This window comes from Phaethon lepturus, unplaced genomic scaffold (genome assembly GCF_000687285.1).
Source record: "Phaethon lepturus isolate BGI_N335 unplaced genomic scaffold, ASM68728v1 scaffold4807, whole genome shotgun sequence".
Classification (NCBI taxonomy): Eukaryota; Metazoa; Chordata; class Aves; order Phaethontiformes; family Phaethontidae; genus Phaethon; species Phaethon lepturus.
The window spans coordinates 57,797-70,406 of NW_010549667.1; the positions used below are offsets into that span (position 1 = coordinate 57,797).

Below are 12,610 nucleotides of genomic sequence, written 5' to 3' on the forward strand. Positions count from 1 at the left end.
CCATCATCAGCGATATCAATATGGAATATACTTTATTCCCTCTTCTTCCCCTTACACAAATCTTAGCTTTTATTAGTGTGATAGAGCAATCAAATCATCTTTCCCAGTAGTATTACAGTACATGAAATGAAGCTGAAGACTAAACTTTTAAGATAAAAAAGTTTTTATTTTCCTTTTATGTATATATTTGTATGTAATAGAAATAATATCTGAGTCCTTCTGCTGCCCCCTTTTTTTTTTTTGAATTGGTAGGGCCAGAATTAGAGATTACCTATATTATTTATAGCTTGACCAAAAGGATATCTTGAAGGAGATGATGATCAGGCCTAGTTTTCATAAGGCTTTCTAGATTAATTTTGCAGACTTCAACTATTAAAGTAATAGGGAAGCTGTTGGGGTAAGTATACTGTACATCACTCCAGACTGTGGGATAATTAACTCCTCCAATCTGTTGAGCTTTATTTATCACTAATTTATGTTACGTCTCACTTGTGCTTGCTCCTGTTCATCTGTATGTTGTCCTCTGAGCACTGCAGGGCAGCCTGATGGCCCAGGTCTTTCTGTTGTGCTGAAAGGTTTGGCCATAATTTAGTTTCTGCTTGGCCAGCAGAGGTTTGTGGTAGCATGACACTGCTTGCTGAATTTATTTTTCTTCTGACCCTTACTGTCAACAGTAAACCCAAAATAGACTTGTATCCCCCGTGGGTTTGCTCTGAAGTTTGCTTGTCAGCCTAGCTGCCACTGATTATTAGGAAGTGCTTCTTGTAAGTGATGAATACAAATCTCAAAGGGATATTTTGTTTCATTGTTTACTTCTGCGTTCAAACTCAAATAAGAATGCATTCTTTGTTCCTGTATTAAGGAATCACAGATGCAGTACTTCAATTTTGAAAGCTTCTCAGTATGGTATTTGTTGTATACCGTAAGTCCTCATGCACACTCCTGAAAAGACATTTTGAGGGCAAGTTCAACTTCTGGTCCACATCTGGGAAGTGAGTGAATTCTACTTATCCGTCCTCAATGTCTCAAACACATGTTGTTTCCCAGAAGCAGCATCTTCACTTTCCCCCAGGTCTCATCTGAGCAGAAGCCGGTCAACATGTTGCTTCCTACTGAACAGAGTGCTATAAAATTACCCTGTGGCAATTACCTTACCTTAGTGAAGATTCTCTGACTACAGTAAATTACCCAGCAGACCTCAGTAAAAATTAATTGTGTTAGTCTGTCCCAGAGGCTGCTTTTGAAGCTTTAAAGTGAAATCAAATCATCTGAACCTCAAACCTAATCATCATGATTCTAAAATGGCAGCTGTGATGTGATCCATGCTAACGGACTCTGAGATTTTGCTCAAAAGCTGACCACACTCCCAAATGACAGCACTAATAAGCTAAATATGTGTTATGTAAAGAAGTGTCTAGAGAGGCAATTTTGAGTAAATTCTATATTGGCAGACACAGATGTGCAGTGAATTGTCAGTCTGACAAGAATAGCCATCAGCTAACTTGCTTCTACAGGCTATTCAAATGTTTTTTTAATAGGCTGTTTCTTCATTTGTGGGTTGTTATTAGATTCTTTTGCAATGGACATTCAAACTTGACTTTAAAATTAGGCAGTGATTCCAAGAGAATGTTGGCTATTGTCTGGGAAATGAGCTTATTGATTTTGAATTAAGTAAACAAAATGCCTCAACTGGGTCAGACTACAGATAAGCAAATCAGCAATGCGCTTGTGCAGCCATGTAGAAAATAGTGTGCGTGTGTGTGTGTGTGTGTAACAACAGCATTCTATTGTGATTTCTGATGCATTAACAAATGGAGGTTTCTCTGACAACAGGATGGGGTTAGAATTTCTGCTCGTGTAAAGCAGAGTAATTTTATCAAAGAGCTACGTTACCTAATGCTCACTAGGAGAGTTTAGCCCAATATTTTTACTTGGCTGGTTTCAATTTTTTGTTGGAACACAATTTCTACAGTTATACATTCTGAACAAAAATATACATGAAATATAATATATGTCGGTGTATGAATATGTGAATACATGAATATGCAAAAAAATATGAAGTATATATCTTAACATACATTCATATACATTTCACTATGTGAAATAAGGCATTATTTAAAAAAAGGCAAGAAAAGGGTCATTCATAGTTGAGAGTTAGACCCTTTGCCTATGGAGAATGCCTAAAACACAGTTGCACATCAAAACAGTATTTAGGGGGAAAAAAAATCTTCCTTAAATCTTAATGATTAATTCTAATGAATTAGTTACATTTTACATATCTTAGGTGGCTGTACAGGGTGACTGTCTCAACCACAGACTTGCTATCTCTTGGTAGCTCAGAAGGGGCAGATGTGTGCCCACGCAAAAGCATACAGAATTGGACACCTCATAGCTATGATAAAGTATGAAGGGGGAGGGACAGTTTTCCCTGTTGCCTAGATATGGTCCTTCTGTACTATAAATGGGTAAAATATGTGTCACACCTTCATTTTCTTTTAACTGTGTGGCTGAGGCAGACCGTTTGTCTTTTTGAAGCTGTTCAACTAAGACATAAGATTTTAATTTTATTTTTGCTTTTACACTTCGGCATGAGTTATCTCATTTTTTTCCTTGGCCTCAGGGATACTTCTTCTATTTTTTTTTAAATTTTGTTTTTTAACTTCAGGCATGTCTCCCAGAACTCCCCAGGAGTTAAGCAGTATCTATGCTTTAGGAACAACTGCACATTTCCCTTTTTTGGAAGTAGCTTGTACTGTCTAGGCAGAGAACATGTTTTTCCGAAGTGAAGAAAATACAAGAGTTAAAAGAAATTTCCTTCACTGATGTTAATCTTTTTTGGTTTCTGATCAGTCAACAGCATTATTCATCATTCTCATTTGCTTACGACCATCTCTGGTGTGACACCCTCAAAGACACATTGGATAAAAGTAAAATCTGGGAATATTTGGCATGATTACATACTGCCTCAATCTTTGTATGGACAGTTTGGCAAGAGATATATCCCCAGAGTCAGGAAATGTTTTACTCACTAGGATAATGAGATGTCCCAGCCTTCCAATTTTTCATGTATTTTTTAACAGGGCCCCAAAATATTGATCCAGCTCAAATAAATACAGATAGACTGTATGTCGAATCAGGAGTGAAAATAGCTGGAGTGTTTGCAAGAATTGAAACTTGTTTTGGCTTTGGCATTAGAGAAAGTGTTTATCTAACTGTATCTTTAGTCAATAAGCTTAAGCACACAGTTCTCCTATAACTTCTGATTCAGTGAAAAGACATGGATTTTCCAAGGGCATAATTCTTTAGGGCCATAAAAGAAAGAACTCACTTGAGATTTGCACATCCAGGGCTTTTCAGTTCCCTATTCCAAATTAGCACAATTTGCTCTCTTGCTATAACCATTTTGTCTCAGAATAATTTGATTGTTTGGGTACTGTGACACCTCAGAGTCCTCTGGAACTTGTGGAAGGTGGCCAATATGTCAAGCTTCAAGAGTAACATGACAGCACAGATGCAGCAGCACGTTCTCTGGCATGGCCCATCCTGTTGCATACTGTTCATAACAAATGGCAAAGAAAATTTCCCTTTGAGGAAACAGAATTGTTTTTTTCCAAATAGATATACTCCTAATGCTTTTGTTGGCTTTAATGCTTTATTCTTCAGAGTTCTTAGCTCTGGGAATGAGACACATTTAGGCTATGTGTTCTTTTTTTGAGGAAACTGTCTGCTGTCATCATTGTACAGCTACTTAGACCCAGCCTTTCCTAAGTCACTAAGTCATTATCAGACTGTCATCCCTTATCACTCTTTCTGCTAAGCATACCTGACAAAGCCAGGTGTGAATAATAGGCCACAAGAGGGAAACCCAGAACAATTGTTTTTTGAGTGATTTGTCAGGATTTTTATGCTATAACCTCTTTGCTTCAGACACTAGAGTGCTGGGTTTTGCTCCAGCACTAGCCTGTCCCAGAGATCTTTTTTACATGTGTCCTTTATCCTTAGCAATGAAGTTTATTTCCCATCCTGAGTTAATGGAAGGTAAGATACCACCCAACATCTTGGTCACCTGGGCTTGGCTAAAGCAATACTGTTTTCAGGATGTACTCCATCTCTACAGAATAGAGGCCTGGACCTCAGATTCTTAGATCTCAGCTTTTCAAGTGGGTTTCTCCATCTGACCTTCATCTCACAACTCATTGTCTTACTGATTAAAGCTACTTTTCTTTCCTGCTTAAAAAGCAAGAGGGGTATGTTTTCTGTGTGATACACAGACAAGACCTTGGTCTCTCACAAAACCTCCCTCTCTGATCATAGACAATCTCTGTAAGTCTAAGCAAGCAGAGATTTCCATGACTTCAGTGAAAAACTGCCAACCATTTAAATCCTTTAGAAACTCATGAGGAAAAGCTAGATGTTTTCTTAAATGGCTACCTGAGTCTGACACAGAGATACCGTCTCTTGCAACTGATGCTCCCATCCTTTAGAGGTCAACTGTCTGAGTGGTGTTCCTGCTTTTCTCTTTCAATGAAGATGTTTTGCTGGACTGCTGTGACCTTGAGAATGAGAAAATTTCAAGATCTTCCTGTTGACTCCCTGTTATATTATGAGACAAGTTTACTGTTTGTACACGTTCAGGTTTCCACCCAAGACTCACCCGTGTTGAGATGCATTTCTGGTGTTTTCCCCAAACAGGATTTTTTTTTTATCCCTGAATCACACTGTGAATATTTATATGGACAATATATATCAATGTTATTTCAATACTTCAGTGACCGTTCTTTCCATTTTGTCTCCCTTAAAGGAGGAGTAGTTCTGTATTTACCAGCATAAGATGCAGTTAAAAACAGTAATAATAAGAATGCAAATATAAGATACAGCCTTCAGTACCTGTGCACATCTTCATATTGAATGAAAAGTAAATAAGAAGCTATTCTATTTAATTATTTAGCCCAATAATTATGTAAACACCATGTTAATAAGTATAACTATGTTGTTTAAGCTTTTCATGTTAGTGAATGCTTGAAATGAATGAAACATAAAGGATAGTTACTGTAAACAGTAAAGAGTGATATCTATGAACATGAAAGTTCAATGCCACAATTTGCATGTTTAAATGAGATCAATTAGGTTAATGATGGATGAAAATAAGAAATCCATTATTTAAATGCAAAGTAATTCAAAAAATCGTGGGTCCATTTACTGCCAAACTTTCATCTTGCAAAGGGGATATTTAGTTCAATGGGTTAATGTACAATCCTGACCTTTCCCATCTGGAGGCTTATGTTCAAATATGGTTTACAAGTGAAATATAATCTAATATAATTTATTTCTCTCTAAAATTTTTTGTAGGAAAATCTACAGTGTGGCTTGTCTATTCTGCATAGAAACTTTAAAATACGGTGTGGGCAGTTTATTCCATTTGCTTGTCGTGTGTTTAAGAGAGGGCTCAAGAAGGTTTCAAAGGAAGTTTGGGAGGGAACATTTTATAATATTAAAAGTAGGATGTTCAGGGAATAAACATAAAATAGATATAATTCCATTTCAGGAGATTAAGTCTTTAGGCATAGGAAAGAGACCACCTGTGGTAAAAGAACTGAGAAGACAGAGGGCATGGCTACACTGGGAAATGGAGCACAGTGAGGTCCTGTTCCAAATATATGTTTGAACCGCATAGTGCCATGTGAGATGCTAGCTTTGGTCAGCGTGGTGACAGTTCTGAATTAATGAGCACTGGTGGGCTAACTGTTTTCTCTCTGGAGGCGAGGCTGGGGACAGAACCTTACAGAGCTCACTGTAGGCTTTTGAGGTCTCATAGTTAATTTGGTCATGACTGGCCACGTGCCGTTGTCATTAGTAGAAATCCCCACAGTGAGTCAGTCAAACCACTAGAGGTTATTCTTAGGTGGACTTAAGAAAGAGAAAAAGTTAATTCATCTTCCTGAAAAGACCAGAAAACTAGTGTAATGGTGTACAAAAAGCAGTTCAGCTGCTTCCTGTAATGATAAACCTTTCTCTACGTAAGGAGGTAGGTTCCAGAAATAATGATCTATTGTAGACAGCCCAGCAGCATTATCCCTAAGACTGACTGATTTTTGAAGCTCCTAATCTAAGTAACAATCAGTTAATCTAAAAGTGATTAAAAAATAATTTCTCTGCATTGTATTTGATAAGACGGTGCCTACATGGGTATAATGTGAATATATTAGATGACCTATGTTAGAGGTATGTAGTGGAAGGTTCAATTTACAGAAAAACTAGAAAACAAGTTTTTAAATATACTTGTTAAAACTACTTTATATCGGGCAGCACTAACAGGACAATAAAGGCTGAGTGGCTGAATGAAGGTCCGGTGTCTGAGAAGTTCCACATCAGGTCCCAACTGGAGAAAGAATTTTTCAAGTACATGACTAAGATCCATTAAACTCTACACTGCCTTCGAAAATGTGCTTCAAATATCTTTTTCTTTTTTTCCTAGCCTAGACTTGGTGGTATTTAAAATGTGATCATCTTGGGAGGAGACTGAAAATTACAGAATCCGTACAGTTCACATCCCAGGTTACAACTCTAGTCACCTTCAGACAGTGAAACTAATGACAGAAGGACAGAGCTGTTCCAGACCTTCCCTATAGAACAGTTTTGGGGGCTGTTTATTTCCAAAATTAAAAACTAGCAAACAGGTGAGACAGTTTGGAGGAAAATGGATATAGAGATTGCTAGTAGGACCTCCCCAGGAACAGAGATTTGCCCTTCATGAGGGTGTAATATGTATTTATAAGAAACAAATAAAATTTTCATGTCCTCATATTACTACTTAGATATTTTTATATAGATTAAACTTTCATAGTGCCCAATATCTGATATGAATGTCAGAAAAAGCCTTGAAGGCATATTTGGGGCTGCTGAGCATCCAGAACTCTTTCTTACTCCTTCAGCAATTTTGGATGTGTTGCAATTCTACAGCCATATTCAAGAGAATTTAAGTCAGACATAACAGAAAACTGAAGGCCTTAAGCAAGAGAAACTGAGGATGCAGAAGATAAAGTTACATTGAAAGGTCATGTGCTGACTCAGGCATTTTTTGATAACATATGTGATTTAGGCAGACGGGTTTTTTTTCTCTTGCTTTTTTTCTTTACTCCTCTTAGGTGACAAGGCAAAAATGAGATAAAATATAAGTAAGCTGGAGAGAGCGCAGTGTAAGGCAATGGAGATGTTAAAGAGAACAGAGAGGTTTACATATCTGCAGAGACTGGCAAAATGGAGATTGTTTCCTCTGAAGAAGTGGCATGGCAGAAATAATTAAACAAGATAAAAGTTGTAAAACTAAGCTTCATTGCTTGCCTTCACTGAAGAAAACAGAACTGAATTGCCAAAGAAAATATTATTTCTACCGTATCATTCATGTGCGTGTGGGACTTAAAGGATAACTAAGAAACCAGTGACGCGTTCTGCAAAAATGTGTACAGGGGAATAGCTTTATTTACACAGGCAGTGCTACTGGTGCTATCTTCATTAAGTGGCACACATCTAGAACTGTGGTGACAGTGCCACTCTGTCTACCACTTATTTCAGCAGAGTCTACTGGTATATCCAACACTATGCTTACATTTATCTCTACCAGTTTTAAGACCAAGCACAAAGTAGGTAAGAATGATCAATGAACACATTACATGACAAAGGAAGGGTAAGGTTTTAACGCATTTTAAATGGAGCAGAGAGGGACTGTGGAGCTTTGGTAGTGTACCTCCATCTTCTCTTTCACCTTCCCCAAACCCCAAGCCACATATTATGTACTATCACATTTTAATTACTTTTTTTCTTTTTAGCGATTGTAGTGAAGGAGTCTGGTATGACTGACAGGTGAGATGTTGAAACAGATACTATGAATATTTTTAACACAGTACCAGGTAATCACTGTTCACAGAATTAGTAACTTACAGAGTTTCCTGCAAGGCTGCTGCTTGAATTCAGGCACTCATGAATTAGGAGTATCAGGAGGGAATATTTCACTGATCGAGCTTTCTTTTCCCCCACATTGGCATTTGGCTTGTTGTTTTGCATGCAGGAGAGTGTTTTTACACTCTTCTGGTACAAACTGTTATTATTTTTTCTTCAGCAAACATTGTTTTAAACTAAATTAGAGGAGACAAGATAAAGGATGACATAATAGTCATCAAAGAATCTCAGATAAGAAAGGGACCATGTGCTGTTTCTGCTCCTGCTTGACTGTAAAGTAGTTTTTAAAGGAGTGTTAAAAGAAGATACAGGAATACCCATGTGGATATAGTACTGAGTATTCTCTTTTATCAAAGCTAAGCATTTTAAAAATAAAATAAAGCTTAATTTTACAGTATTGTTGAATACATTTATTGAAATGAAATACTATTGCCATGACACAGTCATTTGATCTAGATTTTCTTGTCCACAAATACTACTAATAAAATAATTTGTCAGATACTGAGTTTTTCTCTCATCTGTTTAAGCAATGAGTCATTTTTTATGTTCTGAAGCAGAGCATCGAACTTACTGTATCTCCCAGGCTAATTTGATGAAGTTTTCCAATGCAGACTTACTTTGTGAGTGCTTATTCAAAGTAATAAGGCACAGGCAGAAGCCATGCTACTTGTCATTTACAAAAGGCAGCCACTTTTGGGGAAAGCTGATTCACAGCTGTAGGATGCACGCAGCTGGTAAGTGTAAAAGCTATTAAAAATAGTGAACACTTTCACTGAGCTGATTAGAGTACTCCTTTCTCTTCTTTCAGATCTTATTTGGGATATCCAATTTGATGTTTATTTTTGTACATACTAGAGTAATTTGTCTTTGGAATTTAGTTTAAAAGTCTTTTTTCTAAGCTTAAATACCCTAGTTTTTTTAGAAATAGGAATAAAATTGCGTAGGAATACAGATTTTTCAAGGAGTTTTGTAGTTACTATCCCTATATCAAACTTATGATCTTCTCATGGTTTCTGGGGGAAAAAACCCCCCAAACTTTAAACTGCCCTGTGCTTACTCTAGTGCTAATTAATCTGGAAAGTAGATACATCATGATTTTCAGAGGTATCTGCTTATTTTATCTTTGCATCTGGAAATGATGGAAAGGTTCCAAGGAAATAAGAGAGAAAAAGCACGATGAAAAATATAGAAGGCTGTGACATAAATAGATTTTATGAACATGCTTTTTGAAAAAAACCAGACAAAACCAGGTAGAAAATAAATGAATTAGTCTCTCAGGAAATACTTTAAAAGTCTTATCATCTGGCAGTCATTTATTACCAGGTAGCAATAATCTTTTATTATCGGACTGTTAGATTTTTATTACATTTTTTAAAATGATGGAACCAGAACTGTTGTTGTTCACTGCCACAATAAAATATCAGAAAAATTTATGGAAGCTTTTCAATATTCAGAAGGTTTGTGTCATAAAATAAAACTATGAAGACATGCTGTTGGTAGCTCATAATTTAGCTCAACCTGTAAGAAGAAGAGCATATTGTAATGAATCAATCATATTAATTTGGACTCTGGCACAAAGAGGAAATGGTGGTTAGTGTGCAAAAAATTAAACAACAAGGTAGATAAATTAATTAAAGATTGCAGAGTAAACCTGAGTATTATAGATCCAGGCAGGAGACGCTGCTGCACACAGTTACATGATTATTTCAGAACTTAGAGTGGTCTGGGAACAGTCAGTGGGCAACAGCAGGGAAGTGGGGGGCTAATACATCTCTATCCCTTTTGGTGGCAAAGGAAAATTTGCGTGTCTTCCTGGGCAGTGGCAATCGTTGGCTATGCAGACAGCTTGAAACAGTAACCCTCAATGAGAGAAACCTACCTATTCATCTGAGGAGGATGGTAATATTATGATCCATTCGTCCTGGGACTCTTGTTAGAAATGAGGCAGCAAGTTATGGCAATAGAAAAGTGCAGTGAGCCTCACCAAGCAACCAAAGCAGAATTTCATATACTGCAGCAAGGCACAACCTGCTTGCTGAGAAGATGACAATACTCCTGTTATTCCTAGAAATTCCAACAAAATTTCCTCTAGAGAAGGAGAGAAACCTCCTTCCAGTGCCTCTGCCAAATGATCTGGGAGCCATGACATGGATGTTAGACCATAGGTAGGGCCTGTATATTTTGTTCTGTGGGCTGCCTGGAGCTCGAGTGAGTGTTTTCCAAATTGGCGAGCAGTTAATAAGGTATGTTCCTTGTGTTGTTTAGGGTCCATGAAGGTAAAACCTGGCATTCATGGGAAGCTCACTGATCACAATGGGAAGCATTGCTCTGTTGCACAAGCAGAGCTCTCATTCTGAATGGATCCAATGGCATATTTCATGTTGCTGGATCCAATGCAGAACTGCATTGTTAAACAAAGCCTTTTCCTACTAGCAGTATTTTTAAGGCTTTTTGAATCATTGTGTATATGAAGAAAACTTCTAATCACAAAAGGTAATTAAAAACATCTACTTATCATCCTAAAAAATCAAATAAGAAGGCAGTATCAATGTTTTTAGAAGGAGGGATTTGAATAACACTTGTAGTACATCCTGATGTATTATGAGCACTTGCTTCCTCTGACAAACTCAGCGATGTATTCATCCCTCCCTGTATTGGTGTCTTTCCTATTACTGTTGACATAATTTGTGCTCAAACAGCAAGTCCAACAAGGATCACAGATTTCATTACAACAGACTCAGCTTCTTATTGCAGGTGGAGAGGTGTTCATAACTTAAACTACAGAGAGAGAATCACCTTCAAAGAAAACATGCATCAGAATCAAAGTATTCCAGTAGAGGCCTAGGGTCAACTGGTGTTAATGAGCTGTTTTCAATTATTTAGAACATGATTAGGGACAGGATTGTGTTTGCCCGGACTTTGAAATGGGCACCTGACTATTTGTTTGCATGGAAACTAATCAGATGGGAAGGCATTGTTTTGGAGATTTAATAATGTTTGTTGTAATACTGTATCGTATAGAGGTGTACAGTTTTATTCGCAACAGGCAAATGTATTTGAACTGCTGTGCCCCCCTTTCTGCTATTTCCACTAGGGCTAGCCTTTGGTACTAGTTTGAACTTGGAAGGCTAAATGGGACATTGTGAAAAATAAAAGCAACACAGGATCCCTTGTGTTTTAAGAAGGAGAGATTTAGACAGCATGTATCACACTGATGTGTACCATGCATAGAGGAAAGAACCTCACCAATGGATTTTTCTTTTTGAACCCCAAAGACTCATAAACTGAAATAATTGAAGAAATTAATCTTTCACGATACACCTTATATGTACTGAACCTTGTATGTTACTGTCACCAAATGTGACAATTTTTCTGTGCCAGGTCTTTTAATATCCTACAGACTAGAAAAAAAATAATGTTCTCTGATGAAGACACAACAGTCAAAACCAAGAGAAATGTGATTTCTTCTTGACACTGTCACCCATTTCCTTAGAATGATGTGATCCAACCTTCCCAAAAATAAGTACTTATGTACTGATTGTTACTTAAACAGCAAATAATTTGTTTTATATTTATTATTGGACAGCTTTGATCATGACAAAAACATGTTAGCCAGGTACAAAGAGAAAATCTGAACATTTTGCGAAATCCCGATATAGCGTGCAAAATGATGAATGGATAATACTACAGGAAATTGTCATTGAAATTTTGTAGAACCCGCATCTTCTGTTATGCTGTTTTACTTTGAGAAGTAGGAGTTACAGACTTCATGCAATAAACATGCTTAAATACCCAAAGGCTTGAATGGGCATTGTACTTCATATGAAATAATAGTGTGCAAACCTAGATAGCTAAATATATAACTGTTACCAGTTTGGAAAAGGCCTTCTTAAATTTGGGCTGGTATTAGTAAAATATCTAATATCTGCTTCTGGCATTGTTGTTGCGTTGAGTGATTTTTAATTTAAAAAAAAAAAATTAAAACATACAAAATGTTGCTGTCTTTGACAAGTAAGAAGGATACTCTGAGGGCACCAACTCAAAGGCCTTTAAAAACATTTCAGTAAATTTTTAACATGTAAATCCCAAGACTGGATGTACCCAAGACACTTGATGCTAAGCATTGACAGAACTTTCAATAAACATCCTAGAAATGTGTAGAGAATATTAAAGTTTTATGGGTTTTTCTTTTTATGAGTATCCTAGTGTGGCTTTAGAAACTGTTTTTAAATGTAAGATGAATGGCATATTCCATGTTATGTTGGGTCTGAATGTAAACAGGGACAATTTACACAGTACTGAGTTAGTTGTGGAATTCTAATTCATAATGTGGAATTTTCTAATACCTCTTCTTTTTTAGTGTGTCAGAAAATCCTGATTTATCCAAACTGGGACATAGGTAGGAAAAAAGCTTTTTCAGTTTTAAAGTGAAATCTTAGTTCAAAACCTGAGTGGAAGAGGAGACTTTAGTAGACCTCTGCTATTGCATGGGAGGTCAGCATGCACATCCTTGCACTCTTTGAATCAGACCAAACCCTTAATCCATAGACTCTGAAGAGCTGAATGCTCTAAGCACTGAATTACTGTCAAATAAGTATTTTGCTGGATCTGATCTACTTCATGTGAATACTTCAATACTCAGTGGAGTAAGGAA

At 36.9% G+C, this 12,610-nt stretch overlaps 1 protein-coding gene across 1 annotated transcript in view; it reads left to right on the forward strand.

Annotated features, from left to right (window-relative positions):
- The window catches only part of CADM2 (cell adhesion molecule 2), a 91,737-nt gene that overhangs the window by 13,710 nt on the left and 65,417 nt on the right, over positions 1–12,610 (forward strand). The gene's annotated exons all lie outside the window — the stretch shown is intronic.